Genomic DNA, 15,735 nt, shown 5'->3' with positions numbered 1-15,735 from the left:
CCTTTTATAGATAGAAGGAGCTAGGAGATGTCTATTGAGGTGCGGTTTTCGCCAACACAATCATGATCCAACGGCGAAGAGCATGGAGGGGGTTTAGAGTGGGCTGTAGTGGAGGGGTATTCGGCTGCAAAGAGAAAGAGGTCCGGCAATTAACGCGTTAACCGTTGGGGCATCAAACGACCTCCAAATGGAACGGAATTTGACAGGCGGTCTACTGGTGATATACCAAGACCTCTCGTCAACTCTCGGTCCATTCCGAGAACGTTTTTCTCCCTCTCATGAAACGAAATCTGATTGCTGCAACGGGTGCATGTGAGAGTGTTGGATGCCGAAAAAACATGCAGATGAAATGCACATGATGACATGGCAAAGAGCAACATGCAAGCGAATGACATGGAAACGACAGCGAATAACTGGAAAACATCTGGCGCATCGGTCTCGGGGCGTTACAGTAGGTCTCCCGGCATCTCTCTTTCCCAAGCACACACACTATATAGAGTGTATCTTTCCCATACACACAAAATGTCGCCCCAAACGTCTATCTCCCTAGTTATGTGGCTCCCGCACACTCACCTCACACACCACCCCCATTGCAAACAAGCACACTTTGTCTCCTTGTGCCCCACTCACTACTGCAGGATGCTGCTAACGCGACACTACGATCAGAGATACTTTGAGGAAACTGTGTGTGATGCAATTATAACAAAAGCTGGTCTAAAAAACTGTCAAAAAAGGTGCAAAACGTTTGAGATGACGGATGCATCAAACACGGTTCAGATTTTAGTTGCGTGTGCGATGCAGGGCATAAGGTTCAGTTCAATTAACTGTTTGCGATGAGGAGCAACAAAATAAACGGGCAGCTAGATGAAGTTGTGTGCGATATACAACATATGGTTCACTCGGATGAACTGTTTGTGATTAGGCAACAAAAACGAAACGGGCAGCCAGATGAAGTTGTGTGCGATGTACATCATACGGTTCACTCGGATGAACTGTTTGTGATTAGGAAACACAAAAGAAACAGCCAGCTAGATCAAGGTGTGTGCGATATATGCCATGCGGTTCACTCGACCTTGTCTTCGGTGTGTGACCTCTGTGGCAACCTTTCACTCCCCACTAGCCTCTTCTTGTACCATGGCAACCATCCACCGCATCTTCACCTTTCCCTCTCGATTTGGAACTGCTGTCGCACGCTCTTACTCCCTCCATTTGCCTTCACCCTTCCTTCTGCCATTGTTCGATCATCTTCTCCATGGAGGGCATAGGACGGAAATGACCCCGTTATTCTTGCCCCGATCTGAAAGATGACATAGTGGAGTAACTCATTGATCGGTGCGACGTCATCACCTCGGCTAGCATGGCAGCTTCGTTCAAGACCATTCTCGAATCAACTAATAACAGCATTACAAGCAACCCTAGGGTCCAGGAGCGGTTTGATCTCCCCTATCTTCTTCGCCGTGACCCTGCTGATTGGCGCGGGGACGACGGAAACCTCGCCTTGTGCAAGTTGATGCCGCTTGGTAATGGTACGTGTGATGTTAAGATGCCATCTCTTGAGGGCAAGGCTTGGGCAGGCTCAAATGGAGATTGGGTTGTTTATATTGGGTACAATTGCGAGTGGGAACTTGTGAATGTGTACACTCGTCACCGGGTTTCACTTCCAAAAATCTAAGACTGTCTAGAGGTTGAGTACACCGGTATTCTACGTGAGTTCAAATATGATCATGGTGACTATCGTCTACGGAAGATAGCAATTTGTCGAGTTCCCAACCGCTCTCGGGATTACATGAACTATGAAGTTGTTGCTATCTTCGACAAGCTTGTTGCCGTCCTTACTTCCACGCCTCGATGTATATTGCTCAAAAATCAATTTCTGTACACGGATGAGTACTGTGATGCAATTCAATACGAGGGTCTCGTGTTTGCTGCCACAACTCGTGACACTATTTTTGCATGGAATCCTTATGCTTTCGGTACGTTTGTCTTCCACCATAATTATAATTGTTTCATCCACATGCATGCGGGTTAGCTAGTTTCCCTTTACTAATTAACCTTCTTGTGTTTCCAAGGTCCAGTGAACATTCCACCACCTATACTTGAAAAATTTTATAACCAAGGGGGAGATGACGATGCTGATGATCACGAGCCTGAGGACAAGCAGGACCAATATACTCAGTGGCGCCTGGCAACTTATTCCGATCGATCACCTCTTCTTGTCTGTATACAGGCACTGCTGATGTTACTAAGGAAGCAGGTGTTGTCTCGCAGGGTCGCACTCTCCGGACATATTCCAACAACCATTGCAGGGTATTCGGGATGGATACTAGTGTACTAGCGCCAACACCTTCTCCCTTGTTCAGTATTGAAAGTATTGGAGGAAACTCGCTCTTCCTTGGACAGAACTATCCAATGACGGTGGAAGGCGATCCAGCTGTTGTTGACACAACATTACTACCATTTATTAGAAGCAATTGTATCTATACCTCGGACATTGCTATGCTTCCCTATCATCCCAATATGGGTCATGACATAGGCCGCTTCAGCCTGGATGATTAGTCATGCGTTGGTCTCGAATTGATAGTAGCTGGCCCTTCCCAGAGAATCACTTCTGGTTCAAAGCAAGCGTTTCCACCGCCGACGAGTGGTTGAGCTGAAGTTCATTTCATCACTTTTGTTATTTGTTGTGTGAGAAAAACTTTAATTCGCTAGAATGTATTGTTGGAAATGATTGATACGTCCATTTTGCATCATGCTTTTATATCGATATTTATTGCATTATAGGTTGTTATTACACATTGTGTCACAATACTTATGCCTATTCTCCCTTATTCTACAAGGTTTGCATAAAGAGGGAGAATGCCGGCAGCTGGGATTCTGGGATGGAAAAGGAGCAAATATTAGAGACCTATTCTGCACAGCTCCAAAAGTCCTGAAACTTCACGGAAGACGTTTTCAGAATATACAAAAAATACTCAGTAGAAGAAGTTCACCAGGGGGCTACACCCTGCCCACGAGGGCGGGGGGCGCGCCCTACCCCCCTGGGCGCGCCCCCTAGATCGTGGGCCCCCTGGTGGCCCTTCGGTGGCCATCTTCTGGTATATGAAATCTTTCGATGGGAAAAAAATAAGAAGCCATCTTCTCGGATGAAACTCTGCCGCCATGAGGCGGAACCTTGGCAGAACCAATCTAGGTCTCTAGCGGAGCTATTCTGCTGGGGAAACATCCCTCCCGGAGGAGGAAACCATCGTCATCACCAATGCTCCTCTCGCCGGGAGAGGGCAATCTCCATCAACATCTTCATCAGCACCATCTCCTCTCAAAACCCTAGTTCATCTCTTGTATCCAATTCTTGTCTCCAAGTCCGGGATTGGTGCTAGTAGGTTGCTAGTAGATTTGATTACTCCTTGTAGTTGATGCTAGTTGGTTTAATTGGTGGAAGATCATATGTTCAGATGCTATATGCATATTAATACCCCTCTGATTATGAACATGTTTATGCTTTGTGAGTAGTTATGTTTGTTCTTGAGGACATGGGAGAAGTCTTGCTATTAGTAGTCATGTGAATTTGGTATTCGTTCGATATTTTGATGAGATGTATGTTGTCATCCCTCTAGTGGTGTCATGTGAACGTCGACTACATGACACTTCACCATTATTTGGGCCTAGAGGAAGGCATTGGGAAGTAATAAGTAGATGATAGGTTGCTAGAGTGACAGAAGCTTAAACCCTAGTTTATGCGTTGCTTCGTAAGCGGCTGATTTGGATCCATATGTTTCATGCTATGGTTAGGTTTACCTTAATGCTTTTGTTGTAGTTGCGGATGCTTGCAATAGAGGTTAATCATAAGTGGGATGCTTGTCCAAGTAAGGATAGCACCCAAGCACTGGTCCACCCACATACCAAATTATCAAAGTACCGAACGCTAATCATATGAACGTGATGAAAACTAGCTTGACGATATTCCCATGTGTCCTCGGGAGCGCTTTTATCTATATAAGAGTTTGTCCAGGCTTGTCCTTTGCTACAAAAGGATTGGTCCACCTTGCTGCACTTTATTAACTTTTGTTACTTGTTGCTCGTTACAAATTATCCTATACAAAACTATCTGTTACCACTTATTTCAGTACTTGCAGAGAATACCTTGCTGGAAACCGCTTATCATTTCCTTCTGCTCCTCGTTGGGTTCGACACTCTTACTTATCGAAAGGACTACGATAGATCCCCTATACTTGTGGGTCATCAAGACTCTTTTCTGGCACCGTTGCCGGGGAGTGAAGCGCCTTTGGTAGGAGGAATTTCGTAAGTAAAAATTTATATAGTGTGCTGAAATTTACTGTCACTTGTTACTATGGAAAGTAATCCTTTGAGGGGCTTGTTCAGGGTATCTTCACCACGACCAGTAGAGCAAAGAGTTGCTCCTTAACCTACTGAACCTGCTGAAAATGAAAATGTCTGCTTTGAAATTCCTTCGGGTATGATAGAAAAACTGCTAGCTAATCCTTTTTTAGGAGATGGAACAAAGCATCCTGATGAGCATCTAATATATGTGGATGAAGTTTGTGGATTATTTAAGATTGCAGGTGTACCCGGGGATGTTGTTAAGAAGAAGGTCTTCCCTTTATCTTTGAAGGGAGATGCATCGACATGGTATAGGCTATGTGATGATATGGGGTCTTGGAATTACAAACGATTGAAATTGGAATTTCATCAGAAGTTTTATCCTATGCATCTTGTTCATCGTGATCGCAATTATATATATAATTTTTGGCCTCGCGAAAGAGAAAGCATCGCTCGAGCTTGGGGGAGGCTTAAATCAATTATATATATTCATGCCCCAATCATGAGCTCTCAAGAGAAATGATTATTCAAATTTTTTATGCTCGACTTTCTGATAGCAATCGCACCATGCTTGATACTTCTTGTGATGGCTCTTTTATGATGAAGACTATTGAATTCAAATGGGATTTATTGGAAAGAATTAAACGCAACTCTGAAGATTGGGACCTCGACAAAGGTAAGGAGTTAGGTATGACACCTAGGTTTGACTATGTTAAATCTTTTATGGATACCGATGTTTTCCGTAAATTTAGCACTAAATATGGACTTGACTCTGAGATAGTAGCTTCTTTCTATGAATCTTTTGCTACTTATGTTGATCTCCCTAAGGAGAAGTGGTTTAAATAACATCCTCCCGTAGAAGTAAAAGTAGTTGCACCTATTAAAGTTGAAGAAAAGATTGTCACTTATAATGACCCTATTGTTCCTACTTCTTATGTTGAGAAACCACCTTTTCCTGTTAGGATAAAGGATCATGCTAAAGCTTCAACTGTGGTTCGTAAAAGCAATATTAAAACTTATACACCTAATGAGCAAATTAAAGTTGAACCTGATATTGCTATTGTTAAAGATCTCTTGTCTGATAATATTGATGGGCATGTTATTCATTTCCTTGATGAGACTGCTAGAATTGCTAAACCTTGTGCTAAAGATAAAAATAGACATGTGGTACGCATGCCTGTTATTTCTTTTAAAATAGGAGATCATTGTTATCATGGCTTATGTGATATGGGTGCTAGTGCTAGTGCAATACCTTATTCCTTATACAAAGAAATTAAGCATGATATTGCACCTGCTGAGATAGAAGATATTGATGTCACAATTAAACTTGCCAATAGAGATACTATTTCACGAATGGGAATTGTTAGAGATGTTGATGTCTTGTGTGGGAAAACTAAATATCCTGCTGATTTTCTTGTTCTTGGTTCCCCACAAGATAGCTTTTGTCCCATTATATTTGGTAGCCCTTCCTGAACACTGTTAATGCTACCATAGATTGCAAAAGGGATGTTGTTACTATCGGTTTAGATGATATGACTCATGAATTTAGTTTCTCTAAGTTTAGTAGACAACACCGTGAAGAAGAATTACCTAGTAAGGATGAAATTATTGGTCTTGCTTCTATTGTCGTACTTCCTAGTGATCATTTAAAACAATATTTGCTAGACCATGAAAATGACATGTTTATGAATGAAAGAAGGGAAATAGATGAAGTATTCTTTAAATAGGAACCTATTCTGAAACACAATTTGCCTATTGAAATCCTAGGGGATCCTCCTCCACCCAAGGGCGATCCCGTGTTTGAGCTTAAACCATTACCTGATACTCTTAAATATGCTTATCTTGATGATAAAAAGATATATCCTGTTATTATTAGTGCTAACCTTTCAGAGCATGAGGAAGAGAGATTATTGAAAACTCTGAAGAAGCACCGTGCTGCTATTGGGTATACTCTTGATGATCTTAAGGGCATTAGTCCCACTCTATGTCAACATAAAATTAATTTGGAAGAAGATGCTAAACCAGTTCGTGATCATCAACGACGGCTGAATCCTAAAATGAAAGAAGTGGTAAGAAAAGAAATACTAAAGCTCCTTGAGGCAGGTATAATCTATTCCGTTGCTGATAGTCAGTGGGTAAGTCATGTCCATTGTGTCCCTAAGAAGGGAGGTATTCCTATTGTTCCTAATGATAAAGATGAATTGATTTCTCAAAGAATTATTACAGGTTATAGGATGGTAATTGATTTCCGCAAATTAAATAAGGCCACTAAAAAGGATCATTACCCCTTACCTTTTATTGATCAAATGCTAGAAAGATTATCCAAACATACACATTTTTGCTTCCTAGATGGTTATTCTGGTTTATCTCAAATACCTGTGTCAGCCAAAGATCAATCAAAGACTACTTTTACTTGCCCTTTTGGTACTTTTGCTTATAGACGTATGCCTTTTGGTTTATGTAATGCACCTGCTACCTTTCAAAGATGCATGATGCCTATATTCTCTGACTTTTGTGAAAAGATTTGTGAGGTTTTCATGGACGATTTCTCCGTCTATGGATCTTCTTTTGATGATTGCTTGAGCAACCTTGATCGAGTTTTGCAGAGATGTGAAGAAACTAATCTTGTCTTGAATTGGGAAAAGTGCCACTTTATGGTTAATGAAGGTATTGTCTTGGGGCACAAAGTTTCTGAAAAAGGTATTGAGGTTGATAAAGCCAAGGTTGATACTATTGAGAAGATGCCATGTCACAAGGACATCAAAGGTATAAGAAGTTTCCTTGGTCATGCCGGATTTTATAGGAGGTTCATTAAGGACTTCTCAAAAAAAATTCGGCCTCTGACTAATTTATTACAAAAAGATATACCATTTGTCTTTGATGATGATTGTGTAGAAGCATTTGAAATACTTAAGAAAGCATTGATCTCTGCACCTATTGCTCAGCCACCTGATTGGAATTTACCCTTTGAAATTATGTGTGATGCTAGTGATTATGTTGTAGGTGCTGTTCTAGGACAAAGAGTTGATAAGAAATTAAATGTTATTCAATATGCTAGTAAAAACCTAGACAATGCTCAAAGAAATTATGCTACTACTGAAAAAGAATTCTTAGCAGTTGTATTTGCTTGTGATAAGTTCACACCTTATATTGTTGATTCTAAAATAACTATTCACACTGATCATGCTACTTTTAAATATCTTATGGAAAAGAAAGATGCCAAGCCTAGAGTTATTAGATGGGTTCTCTTGCTACAAGAATTTGACTTACATATCGTTGATAGAAAGGGAGCTGAGAACCCCGTTGCAGACAACTTGTCTGGGTTAGAAAATGTGCTTGATGACCCACTTCCTATTGATGATTGCTTTCCTGATGAGCAATTAAGTGTCATAAATTCTTCTCATATTGCTCCATGGTATGCTGATTATGCTAATTACATTGTTTCTAAGTTTATACCACCTAGTTTCACATACCAGCAAAATAAAAAGTTCTTCTATGATTTCAGGCATTCCTTTTGGGATGACCCACATCTTTATAAAGAAGGAGTAGATTGTGTTATTAGACATTGTGTACCTGAGCATGAACAGGAACAGATCCTACGCAAGTGTCACTCCGAAGCTTATGGAGGACACCATGCTGGAGATAGAACTGCACATAAGGTATTGCAATCTGGTTTTTATTGGCCTACTCTCTTCAAGGATGCCCGTAAGTTTGTATTATCTTGTGATGAATGTCAAAGAATTGGTAATATTAGTAGACGTCAAGAAATGCCTATGAACTATTCACTCGTTATTGAACCATTTGATGTTTGGGGCTTTGACTATATGGGGCATTTTCCTTCCTCTAATGGATATACACATATTTTAGTTGCTGTTGATTACGTTACTAAGTGGGTAGAAGCTATTCCAACTATTAGTGTTGATCACAACACTTCTATTAAAATGCTTAAAGAAGTTATTTTCCCAAGATTTGGAGTCCCTAGATATTTAATGACTGATGGTGGTTCACATTTTATTCATGGTGCTTTTCGTAAAATGCTTGCTAAATATGATGTTGATCATAGAATTGCATCTCCTTATCGCCCTCAGTCTAGTGGTCAAGTAGAATTGAGTAATAGAGAACTCAAATTAATTTTGCAAAATACTGTTAATAGATCTAGAAAGAATTGGTCCAAGAAACTTGATGATGCATTATGGGCCTATAGAACTGCATATAAAAATCCTATGGGTATGTCTCCGTATAAAATGGTTATGGAAAAGCATGTCACTTACCTCTCGAACTAGAACACAAGGCATATTGGGCTATTGAAGAGCTCAATTATGATTTTAAACTTGCCGGTGAGAAGAGGTTATTTGATATTAGCTCACTCGATGAATGGGGAACCCAAGCCTACGAAAATGCCAAGTTGTTTAAAGAAAAAGTTAAAAGATGGCATGATAAAAGGATACAAAAGCGTAAGTTTAATGTAGGTGATTATGTATTGCTATACAACTCTCGTTTAAGATTTTTTGCAGGAAAACTTCTCTCTAAACGGGAAGGTCCTTATTTTATCGAGGAGGTCTATCGTTCCCGTGCCATAAAAATCAACAACTTCGAAGGCACAAATCCGAAGGTGGTGAACGGTCAAAGAATCAAACATTATATCTCAGGTAATCCCATAAATGTTGAAACCAATGTTATAGAAACCGTAACCCCGGAGGAATACATAAGGGACACTTTTCGGAACATTTCAGACTCCGAAAAGGAATAGGTATGTGGTACGGTAAGTAAACCGACTCCAAAACAATTTTTATGGCAATATTTCTCCGTTTTGGAATATTTAGAAAAATAGAAAAATAAGAATCAGTCCGGGAAGGAAACGAGGGCTCCACGAGGGTGGAGGGTGCGCCCTACCCCCCCCCCTGGACGCGCCCCCTACTTCGTGGGCACCTCGTGTGCTCTCCGGACTCAGTTTTCTTACACGTTACGTATTTTGGTCGGTAAAAGTACATTATATAATCTCCCGGAGGTTTTGACTCTCGTATCACGCAAAAATCTCCTGTCTTTGTTTCGAGCTGTTTTCTGTCAGGTTTGTCAAGGCCAGGCACTATGTCGTCTCCCTCCTCATCCAACCATGAGGGCAACAATGCTTGGCTAATGAAGATAGAGCTGAAGAGAGAAGAACCCATGGAGATCAACAAGGATGAATGGATCAAGAAGGCCATGGAGGACCAAGTTCCGGCAATAGAAGACACCCTTCAACTTGATCACAATCTTCTTACCCCAACAAAGATCGAAGCTTTCAAGATGATTGAGTTAGCTCGTATACAAAATAAGTATCTCACACGTGAAAATATTATGTTGAAGGAGCATATCATCGCACTCAAGGGCATTATCCGCAAGTTAGAAGACCTCCTACGCTCGATGTGCAACTATCCATCATCAACAACTCCACCTTCTTCACCAACAAAGGAGACATAATCACATGGGTATGGGCACTCCCCTTGGCAAACTGCCAAGATTGGGGGAGTGCCCCGGTATCGTATCACCATCACTTTTATCTTTACAGTTCTTCTTAGTTCGATCCTTTTGGTAATATCTTGATCTAGTAGAATAAAAGTTCTTAGAATGATCTAGTTGTGAGTTTTCCTTTATGATTCCTCTATGTAATCGAGTCTGTGAGCTATATAATAAAGATTAGTGTTGAGTCAAGGGCTTAATTCTTTTGCCATGATCCTAAGTGAATCTATACCTACTATTAAAGGGAATAGGTATTCTTGGTTTGGTTTAGTCCTTTTCGTTTGGTTTCAGTGCATGCTAAGCGATCTGGGCCAGGTACTTGTACGTTGATGGCCCTTTTATGGGCTTTTATAGAGACCGCGAATAATAATTAGGTCAAAATAAATCAATATTGTTGGAATTGATCACAAGAACTCCTATCTGGATGTTTTATGTAACAACCAACGACCTATACACCATTCGCATTTACTATTCCCAACTCGTTCTAAATATGTGAGTGGCAGCCCTCCTGTTTAGGGCGAGCTAATTAAAGGAAGGACCTGAGGTAAAAAAATATAACATAATTTAAAAAAGGTTTGTAGGCTTTAATGTGTTGGGCTACTAAATTAGAAAAGGAATAATTTGATTCCCAACTAAAACGGGTGAGGACGTCATGGTAACTAAAGGAAGAGTTTTACTTCAATGGAATCGATGGAAGATTATGCCCCGCAAAGAAAATATAACACCGCTAAATTGCATCATATTTTTTTATGTTCATTTTATAGAAGGATGCTATGAGACATTATGCTTGAACAAAACATCATTTTTTCCCATTGCAACGCACGAGCATATGTGCTAGTAAAAGAAAAGAGAAATAGATAAAAAGAAACAAAGAGATCATATGGATCTCATGGAGAGTAATGAGCTCACATAGAAAAGGTATGATGAATAAGAGTTTTTGAGAGTTGACAAACATAGTTTTGGTCATCATTGCAATTAATAGGAAGTAATAAAGAAAGAGAGGTCTTCACATATAAATATACTATCTTGGACATCTTTTATGATTGTGAGCACTCATTAAAATATGACATGCTAAAGAGTTGACGTTGGACAAGCAAGACAACGTAATGGGTTATGTTTTCTTACATCTGAGATAAATTATATTATCATGGATCATCCAACATGGTTGAGATTGCCTTTCCCCCTCATGCTAGCCAAATTCATCACACCAAGTAGAGATACTACTTGTGCTTCCAAATACCCTTAAACCAGTTTTATCATGACAGTCCACTATACCTACCTATGGATTGAGTAAGATCCTCCAAGTAAGTTGTCATTGGTGCAAGCAATAAAAAATGCTCTCTAAATATGTATGACTTATTAGTGTGGGAGAAAATAAGCTTTATACGATCGTGTGATATGGAAGAAATAAAAGCGACAGACTGCATAATAAAGGTCCATATCACAAGTGGCAATATAAAGTGACGTTCTCTTGCATTAAGATTTTGTGCATCCAACCATAAAAGCGCATGATAACCTCTGCTTCCCTCTGCGAAGGGCCTATCTTTTACTGTTATCTCCTACCTTGCATAAGAGTCATGGTGATCTTCACCCTTCCTTTTTACATTTCATCCTTTGGCAAGCATAGTTTGTTGGAAAGATCCTGCTATATATGGCTAATTGGATGTGAGTTTTCATGAACTATTATTGTTGACATTACCCTTGAGGTAAAACGTTGGGAGGCAAAACTATAAGCCCGTATCTTTCTCTATGTCCGATTAAAACTCCATACCCGTAAGTATTGCGTGAGTATTAGCAATTGTGAAAGACTATATGATAGTTGAGTATGTGGACTTGCTGAAAAGCTCTTATATGTTGACTCTTTCCTATGTTATAATAAATTTCAATTGATCCAATGACTGAGATTATAGGTTGTTAGTTTTCAATGAAGTTTACGATTCATACTTGAAGTTGTGATTGAATTATTACTCTAGCATAAGAGATTATATTACAAGAATTATATAAGTTTTTGTTCTAAGAATGATCATGATGCCCTCATGTCTGTATTTTATTTTATCGACACCTTTATCTCTAAACATGTGGACATATTTTTCGATTTTGGCTTTCGCTTGAGGACAAGCGAGGTCTAAGCTTGGGGGAGTTGATACATCCATTTTGCATCATGCTTTTATATTGATATTTATTGCATTATGGGTTGTTATTACACATTATGTCACAATACTTATGCCTATTCTATCTTATTCTACAAGGTTTGCATAAAGAGGGAGAATGCCGACAGCTGGGATTCTGGGCTAGAAAAGGAGCAAATATTAGAGACCTATTCTGCACAGCTCCAAAAGTCCTGAAACTTCACGGAAGACGTTTTAGAATATATAAAAAATACTCAGCGGAAGAAGTTCACCAGGGGGCCACACCCTGCCCATGAGGGTGGGGGGCGCGCCCCCTACCTCTTGGGCCCCCTGGTGGCCCTCCGGTGGCCATATTCTGCTATATGAAGTCTTTCGATGGGAAAAAAATAAGAAGCCATCTTCTCGGATGAAACTCCGCCGCCACGAGGCGGAACCTTGGCGGAACCAATCTAGGGCTCTGGCGGAGCTGTTCTGGCGGGGAAACTTCCCTCCCGGAGGGGGAAATCATCGCCATCGTCATCACCAACGCTCCTCTCATCGGGAGAGGGCAATCTCCATCAACATCTTCATCAGCACCATCTCCTCTCAAAACCCTAGTTCATCCCTTGTATCCAATTCTTGTCTCCAAGTCCAGGATTGGTGCTAGTAGGTTGCTAGTAGTGTTAATTACTCCTTGTAGTTGATGCTAGTTGGTTTAATTGGTGGAAGAGCATATGTTTAGATGCTATATGCATATTAATACCCCTCTGCTTATGAACATGTTTATGCTTTGTGAGTAGTTACGCTTGTTCCTGAGGACATGAGAGAAGTCTTGCTATTAGTAGTCATGTGAATTTGGTATTCGTTCGATATTTTGATGAGATGTATGTCATCCCTCTAGTGGTGTCATGTGAACGTCGACTACATGACACTTCACCATTTTTGGGCCTAGAGGAAGGCATTGGGAAGTAATAAGTAGATGATGGGTTGCTAGAGTGACAGAAGCTTAAACCCTAGTTTATGCGTTGCTTCGTAAGGGGCTGATTTGGATCCATATGTTTCATGCTATGGTTAGGTTTACCTTAATACTTTTGTTGTAGTTGCGGATGCTTGAAATAGAGGTTAATCATAAGTGGGGTGCTTGTCCAAGTAAGGAAAGCACCCAAGCACCGGTCCACCCACATACCAAATTATCAAAGTACCGAACGCGAGTCATATGAACGTGATGAAAACTAGCTTGACGATATTCCCTTGTGTCCTCAGGAGAGCTTTTCTCTATATAAGAGTTTGTCCAGGCTTGTCCTTTTCTAAAAAAGGATTAGGCCACCTTGCTGCACTTTATTTATTTCTGTTACTTGTTGCTCGTTACAAATTATCCTATCACAAAACTATCTGTTACCACTTATTTCAGTACTTGCAGAGAATACCTTGCTGGAAACCGCTTATCATTTCCTTCTGCTCCTCGTTGGGTTCGACACTCTTACTTATCGAAAGGACTACGATAGATCCCCTATACTTGTGGGTCATCAATGATCTATAATCCAACATGTATCTTCATTGTCATTGTGGGTTAATGACTTGTTGTATGTAATCAATGGTACATTTGCATATGCGTCCATCAACTCACGCCTGCTAGTGGTGTCCATATGAACAGTGCTAGTGATTTTAGTTGAAAAATTTAGATAGTGCTAGTGATTTTTAGCTGCATATTTTGACAAATCGTAGTGTTACAAGGTTGACAAATGGCAATGTTACTAGATAAACAAATGTCAATCTTTCCAGTTTGAGAAATGGCAACATACCCAAAATGACAGATGCAAATCTTACCCAATTGTTTCTATGTGGTTGCACACGGGTCATGCAAAACAACCGTTTGCATTAAAGGGATGCACAAATCCTGCACCGCAAGGGAATACCATAGCTCTCTCTTTGCATACGGGTGTTCTATCTAAAACGTTTGCGATCAAGAGCTGCAGAAACCCTACTCGGCACATTTTCCCTTGGCTTCCTGGGGAAGCTGTCAGTTTGCATATGGGTGTTCTAACTAAAACGTTTGCGATGAGTGTTTTATATTTCAAAATACCATTGGTGTTTTTTTCAATAGAAAATCATTTGATAAGTCTGTACATTAAGAGAGAAAATTGCAAGTTCGTTCAAACCATATCTTTCATTCAGTCACACTGCGAATTTATATTCATATGATCGAGAATTCGAGATACAATATTAAACCACCAAAAAACTATTTCTGGCAGTGGCGGTGACGGAGGCGGCGTGTCGCACCATCGTTGTCGTCTCCGGGATGCCCTTGTTGAAGTCTTCAAGGCAGCACAAAATGTTCTTCACTTGTAAATCAAACACCATGTCATCGCACGATCGACGGGCGGGGCACGGGAGGATGGCAACTGGCGCGACTGAGAGGTAGCGGTCGACGGCAGCGTCCCATGCTGCTGAGGGGGGCGCGCTCATGGGCACGGGCGCGGCAGGTGCAGCCAAACGCATGGGGACCGACGCCGCGGTGGGTGGAGGGGCGCGCACGGGCAGGGGCACAGGCGTGGCGGGTGTAGCCAAACACACGGGGGTCGGTGCTACGGTGGGTGGAGGGGCGTGCATGGGCACATGCACGGGTGTTGGTGTTGGCATGTACACGAGCTTGCTCGGGTCTGTGGAGACCTCGCAGACGCCCATGGCTTCCAGCTCTGCGATAGTGCTCGGCGACCAGCCCGTCAATGCTACGGGGATGGTCGCTGGCGCGGGCGCAGGGATGGGAGCTGGGACGGGAGCGGGGGCAGCAACCGCCGCGGCCAGCTCGTTCTGGGCCATGTCCATGAGGCCCCATTCCTCATTTTTTCTATCTCCTCCTGCTCGGAGTCGACTTCACCAAACTTTAAGACTAGTGGCAGATGATCATTCTGCGCCATTGCATTGGTGGAGGTCTGCGGAAGGGAGGGGAATGGGAGGCGAACAGTAAGGACGCCCGTATTTAACAGCGGCTCTGGCACCATTGATGGAGAGGAAGGCGGGCAACCATGGAAGTCAAAGGGCTCGCTTCCTAGTGATCCTGCATAGCGTACAGCTCGCACGCTTCCCGGTGAGCCTGCACATTGGAGGACAACTTGCACGCCTCTCGGTCAGCCTGTGCACCGGACTCCGCTCGCACGCCTCCCGTTCAGTCAAGGTCAAGCAGCTGTCCGCATGGCAACTCCTATAGCCATTAAAACAAAGACACGTGGTTTCATGTGAATGGTTAACAGAACGCACATGTTTTGAATTACACAAACATGTGAGATATTAAAGTGGCAGCTATTTTTTTCAAAATGTCTTTGTTGGTTGTTATTCGAGTGCGCCTTCTCTCAGAATGCATAGGAAAAATACCACAGCATGTCGGGTGCCATTCCATGATAGTATGCCAAGTTTCATGAATTTCAGACCAGTTTTGGATTTAGTAGAATTTAAAGACAAAGTATCTCAACGTTTTGCCGGCAATCAACGGTGCCCTGGTGCTGGAAATTCATTCCAATTTCTTGCATGGGACCTAAGCATGCACCCTAGGACACAGATTTGATATTTCAACAAATTTATATGCATTAGAGCATGTGCATGTAGTTCAAATTTGAATTATGCACATAAACGCATTGAAAACTCAATTAATGCATAAAAATTTCCAAACAACCTCGAAAAATCCCAAAAATTGACACAACACTCATGTAGTTCTATGTTGACATGAGAAAAAATTTCAAAGCAATAAGAGGCAATGGATATCGTTGTGTCCCCAAAGGTGGGACGCTCCCTA

This window comes from Triticum urartu, chromosome 3A (assembly GCF_056163025.1).
Source record: "Triticum urartu cultivar PI428250 chromosome 3A, HENAU_Tu73, whole genome shotgun sequence".
In the NCBI taxonomy this organism is placed as follows: Eukaryota; Viridiplantae; Streptophyta; class Magnoliopsida; order Poales; family Poaceae; genus Triticum; species Triticum urartu.
This window is presented reverse-complemented; position numbering follows the sequence as displayed.